Raw genomic sequence first — 6,014 nt, forward strand, 5'->3', positions numbered from 1 at the left:
TGGTCCAGTTTGAGCCCCCCCACACTGACAGCCACACAGCAGGGGGCCGGGGGGGGGGCTGCAGCTGGCCAACAACAGCCATAGGAGGAGAGGAGGATGAGGAGGAGGAGGAGGGGGAGGTGGAGGAGGGGGAGGGGGGTGTAGAGGCGGAGGAGGAGAGAGGAGGAGGAGAGAGGGGAGAGTGCGAGGAGAGGAGGTGTAAAGGAGGGGAAGGGGGAGGAGAGGAGAGAGGGAAAGGAGAGGAGACCGGGGGAGCCACCTCAGCAGCAGTACCAGACCCAGACATTAGAACCTAATTAGTCTGTTGAACACTAAGAAACCTGTCTGAAGAACCGTGAGAGTCTGTTGAACACTAATCAGAAGTTTGATTGTGTAAATGGAACATAAAAAGAATAAAAACCTTTTTGCGTCATCCAGGGGATATTTCGTATTTAATTACCACAATTAACCCAAACCCACCGTGCAAATATACAGGACATCACACTACAAATATACAGGACATCACAGTACAAACACAAAATACAAACACACAGTACAAACACACAGGACAAACACACAGGACATCACACACACAACACACAGGACATCACAGTACAAACACACAGTACAAACACACAGGACATCACAGTACAAACACACAATACAAACACACAGGACATCACAGGACAAACACACAGGACAAACACACAATACAAACACACAGGACAAACACACAATACAAACACACAGTACAAACACACAGTACAAACACACAAACAATTTTTTTTATTATTAATACCATGGCTCAACAAATAGTGTAAAGGTTAAATAATAATCCACTTAAGATGAGAAGTTAACAAAAAATATTCCACTATTCCACAAGGATAGGTTGATAAATTAACAAAAGCAGAAATAAATAAATAAAGCATTTGAAACGTATCCCACTCTTCAACAAAAAGGCATATTGAACTAATGTTTACAGTTCAACTCACAGCACAGTATACAGTTAGATTGCGGATAGCACCAACAGCATCTACAGCATTAGTAACCGCCTAAGCAGTGCACTGGTTTCAGCCACTTTATCTATAACTGTGTCGTTGCTTATAGACATGAGGTTTTCCTAGGAGGAGAGAGGGGAGAGTGCGAGGAGAGGAGGTGTAAAGGAGGGGAAGGGGGAGGAGAGGAGAGAGGGAGAGGAGAGGAGACCGGGGGAGCCACCTCAGCAGCAGTACCAGACCCAGACATTAGAACCTAATTAGTCTGTTGAACACTAAGAAACCTGTCTGAAGAACCGTGAGAGTCTGTTGAACACTAATCAGAAGTTTGATTGTGTAAATGGAACATAAAAAGAATAAAAACCTTTTTGCGTCATCCAGGGGATATTTCGTATTTAATTACCACAATTAACCCAAACCCACCGTGCAAATATACAGGACATCACACTACAAATATACAGGACATCACAGTACAAACACAAAATACAAACACACAGTACAAACACACAGGACAAACACACAGGACATCACACACACACAACACACAGGACATCACAGTACAAACACACAGTACAAACACACAGGACAAACACACAGGACATCACACACACACAACACACAGGACATCACAGTACAAACACACAGTACAAACACACAGGACATCACACACTGTAAAACGTAACAACTGTCCTTACTGAAAATATACAATTAATTGGACTCAGTTTTTGTTTTTTGTTGAGTTTACTTGTCTAAACTGAGTGTTATTAACTTTTTGGGTGAAAAAGTTAACAAACTTACTGAAATCTAGTCAACTACACTTTAATGGCTTTAGTTTGCTTAAGTTTGTGTTACAAGCTTAAGCTACAAGTTAAAATAACCATTATAATAAAGTAAACTGCACTTAAACTGCTTAACCCTGTGCTACAAGCTCTGCCATTATATATATGATACCTGCATATTGAGTAAAATGAACTCACATTTTATTTCTTGTCCTATTAACTTGTCTGAACTAAGTAGCCTATTATTGAATTTTAGATAAGGCCTACTTTTCTCAACCAAATCAAGTGAACTGTAAGCCTAGCCAAGGCTACTTGATTTGCTGTAGTTTGTGCTACTGAATAAATAGGCTACTATTATTTAGCCTATTTTTTAGATGGAAAAGGCTATCTTGAAGACTTGCAATATTGTCTTTAAACTGGCCAGATTGCCATAACCTTACAGGACTGAAAAAAGACTGGTGTGCAATGAGGACTAGCATTTATTATTATTATTATTATTACAAATGCAGTACAAAATATACAGCAACATGCAGCCTACACATAGCCTAACTGCATACAAAATACAAAGCAAGAGGTCACTTAATAAAAGTCTATAGCCTAGATAGCACAATGCATACAGGTGTCAAGGGCCAAAAAATTAAAAGAAAACTCATCTAAGATTTCATGTAAGTATTTAATTCCACAATAAAAGATAAAAACAATGGTTTTCTTTCCAGGAATTTACATAATGAATGTAGAATTTCGCAATGAAAAGAAGTAGCCTAAGTTAGGCTAATTATGAAGTCCTTTTTAGTGACATCATTGTCCTTAGGAAATCCAAAGTAAACATATTTTAGCGTTAAGATAAACTCTCTGAAAATGTTCCTCCTTACAAAGTTGGAAAAGTCTAATCAAAAGACCTTAATATACAGTATATGAATTCCCAGAGCGGTCGGGCGACTTTTACGACTGTTGGTGACGTCAAGCCAGAAGTTATGCAGCACTCGTGCATTCTTGCGACAAACGTCTCATCGACGAAGCAAGCACTTGATGACACGAAACAGTTGCCCAAGAAACAAAAGATACCCATAGGCATGATCCTTGGCCTTCTGAATTTGAAATCCCAGAATTATCTGTTGACATCAATTACAGGCTTAGACAAGGAAACCTTTTCTACATGAGAGATGGCACGCTGTTACAAATGTCTCGGGACATGAAACATGCAATCCTAGAAAGACTTGCAGAGGCCATGTATAAGTATATGGCGTACCCCCGAGGTTATCACTTTGATGAAGGTGCAGCTGCTCTCGTCAAGAAACACCCTTGTTTGAGGGAGCCTGGATCCTATAGTGGATATTGTGGATGGAAAAATAGTTTAAAGTTTAAAATGGGAAACTACCGTACCAAGTTAAGGAGATCTGGAATGGCTGATGTCACAGTGAATGTCTGCAGAAGGCGCAGGGTTTTCCCGGACGAGGATCCGCCAAGCCGCAACATCAAAAAGGCTAAAAGGAATGAGACTAACTTTTTGCCCAATTTCCCTGATGGAGAGGATGAAGTTTCTCTTGAGGCAATAAGGCGTGAACTTGACATGGACGCTAAAAAAAGCTTACCTGATGTGATTGGCATTAGAAAGAAGAAGGATCAGACCTTCGCACTTAGAAGAAAGGAAATTGTGGAGGAGCAACCACCTGTGTCGAGAATGGTGGAGCGATGGCCAGCGCTCTTCACGGAAACTCAAGTAAGAGACTGTGCATAGATAATTGTAAGTGCAATTTATAGCAGGTCATCCCCATAAAATGTTGTTGCTTAAAGTTGTTTGTGTATGTTTTCAGATTTATGATGAATTCTCAAGAGTTGCCAGCAAGAATCTTCGTCAACAGTTCTATGAGGCACTGGACCGTCAGACACCCAGCCTGATTCAAATGAAGTCCAAAAGAGGAAAAGTGGGGCCAATCCCTTGAAGGCTTTCTCCACCAGATTGATACTCAGGTGATGATCATTTCTCATCCTGTAAGCAGTATAAATTCAATGCATTGACAAAATGTTCTACAGCTCCGCTTCTCTGAAAGGCAGAGTTTCTCAAATGTTTCTTTTTTAATTAATTTGTCCTTTGTGTGATTATGCATTTGAAGCTATTGTTATCGGTAACGGAAATGTACTAATTTTCCCCTGGAATTGTTTTTGCATGTCTAGAACATTACTGTGACACGGACCGTTGTGCTGCGAGGTCTGCCAATGTTTCTTGGAGATGATGACAGTGAGTTCTGCAGGACTTGCTTTGTAAGTGTTTTTTTATATTAATTATTTATTTCTCACAAACACTGCCATAGAACTGATATACCTTAGGTGACTAAGAAGTGGTTTGATTGGACATTGAATATGGAATGCCTCCAATCCTTTGGAAATGTGCAAATATCTTTTAATAGTGCATATTTCCACCGTATTCATTTCTTTTTAACACACTCCTGGGTTAACTACTACAAATTTTACTGAACATAATTTTACATGTCAACATCATAGTTTTACTTTCAGAAAACATTTAATGGTGGATGGATTTCTCTCTCTCTCTTTCTTCGCTGACTTGCGCACACGTGCTTACTCATCATCTTGTGTATGTCTATTCACTGATTCTGTGTCCTCATCTATTGTCTCACACATTATTGTGTTGATTTCTATGCAGGACTGGGACAACGGAGAGGACTCAGCCCATCTGCCAGTGGGCATACTTACCGTCATCCCAGAGGATGATCCAAAGCCTAATGCTGCTGGTTTGCACTTGCACCCTACCAGCGTTGCGGTAATTCTTGAGGGGGACCTAGTCTTGGATGACTTGTCTTCATATTCAGAGGCGTTTTGTCTTTTGTTTGGACTTGTATATGCATTGCACCTTGAATCCCAGATCAATTAGGTATTCATTTGAGTTCATTCAAAAGGGATATAGGAATTTTCTGTTTTTATGTATGTCCTAATGTAAGTTTTTCTATTTGTGTGCCTGTTGCTTACTGTTCACAAGTTCAATAAACTTACATATTTCCAGGTAATCGGTTTCCTCATTTTATCCAAGTTCACATAACTTACATTTGCAGGGTATTTGAGTTCAATTTACTTTGAAAAATGTAGTATTGCTGATTGCTTTTTACTCATGTACTTGAGTTATGAGAACTTAGTTTCTTTGGTAAGTGCCTTTATTTGAGCCAAGTTCACTTTACTTAAGTATGCCAAGTACACTTAACTTTGTTTTCTCTTATTTTCACAACTGAAGTGAACTGAGTATTCCCTACTCACTGTGTGCTAGTTTATTTTAAGTGAACAAGTCACTTAGTTTAACTTAAACAGATATGTTCTTTTGAGTATTCCCTACTCACTGTGTGCTAGTTTATTTTAAATGAACAAGTCACTTAGTTTAACTTAAACAGATAAGTTCTTTTACTTAATTTTTTCCAGGTAATCGGTTTCCACAATTTTTTTAAGTAAAGTTAACTTATCAGGTTTTACAGTGCAGTACAAACACACAATACAAACACACAGGACATCACAGGACAAACACACAATACAAACACACAGGACAAACACACAATACAAACACACAGTACAAACACACAAACAATTTTTTTTATTATTAATACCATGGCTCAACAAATAGTGTAAAGGTTAAATAATAATCCACTTAAGATGAGAAGTTAACAAAAAATATTCCACTATTCCACAAGGATAGGTTGATAAATTAACAAAAGCAGAAATAAATAAATAAAGCATTTGAAACGTATCCCACTCTTCAACAAAAAGGCATATTGAACTAATGTTTACAGTTCAACTCACAGCACAGTATACAGTTAGATTGCGGATAGCACCAACAGCATCTACAGCCTAACCGCCTAAGCAGTGCACTGGTTTCAGCCACTTTATCTATAACTGTGTCGTTGCTTATAGACATGAGATTTTCCTTCTCTGTGCACATTAACATAAAAGCCTCCAAGTTGTCCTGACTCAATGAGCTTCGTAGCCTATTCTTCACAAATGTTAAGGTTGAGAAGCTTCTCTCACATGCAAACTGTGTGATGGACAAAGTCAACAGAAACTTATATGATATACTGCTCTTTCTTACATTAAATAACTTTAATTAATATTGTTTACTGTGTTATCCTCTCTACCTGTCCCTGTAGTCATGGCCTACTCATTGCAAATTTCGGGCTCATCATTTTCAGCAGGAGACTGGCTTATTATATCTGCTGCTCAGAAGCTACAAAGAAAAATTAATATTATCAATATTTGCATAATA

The 6,014-nt window shown here is 38.7% G+C and overlaps 1 long non-coding RNA gene across 1 annotated transcript; it reads left to right on the top strand.

The window, feature by feature from the left end:
• The first annotated feature begins 1,600 nt into the window (after window positions 1-1,600).
• On the top strand, window positions 1,601-5,294 carry LOC122132851. The gene is made up of 4 exons (XR_006152348.1): window positions 1,601-3,473; window positions 3,568-3,724; window positions 3,929-4,015; window positions 4,416-5,294. It is a non-coding gene; the product is annotated as an uncharacterized LOC122132851 (long non-coding RNA).
• Window positions 5,295-6,014: the final 720 nt, after the last annotated feature.

This window comes from Clupea harengus, chromosome 4 (assembly GCF_900700415.2).
Source record: "Clupea harengus chromosome 4, Ch_v2.0.2, whole genome shotgun sequence".
Classification (NCBI taxonomy): domain Eukaryota; kingdom Metazoa; phylum Chordata; class Actinopteri; order Clupeiformes; family Clupeidae; genus Clupea; species Clupea harengus.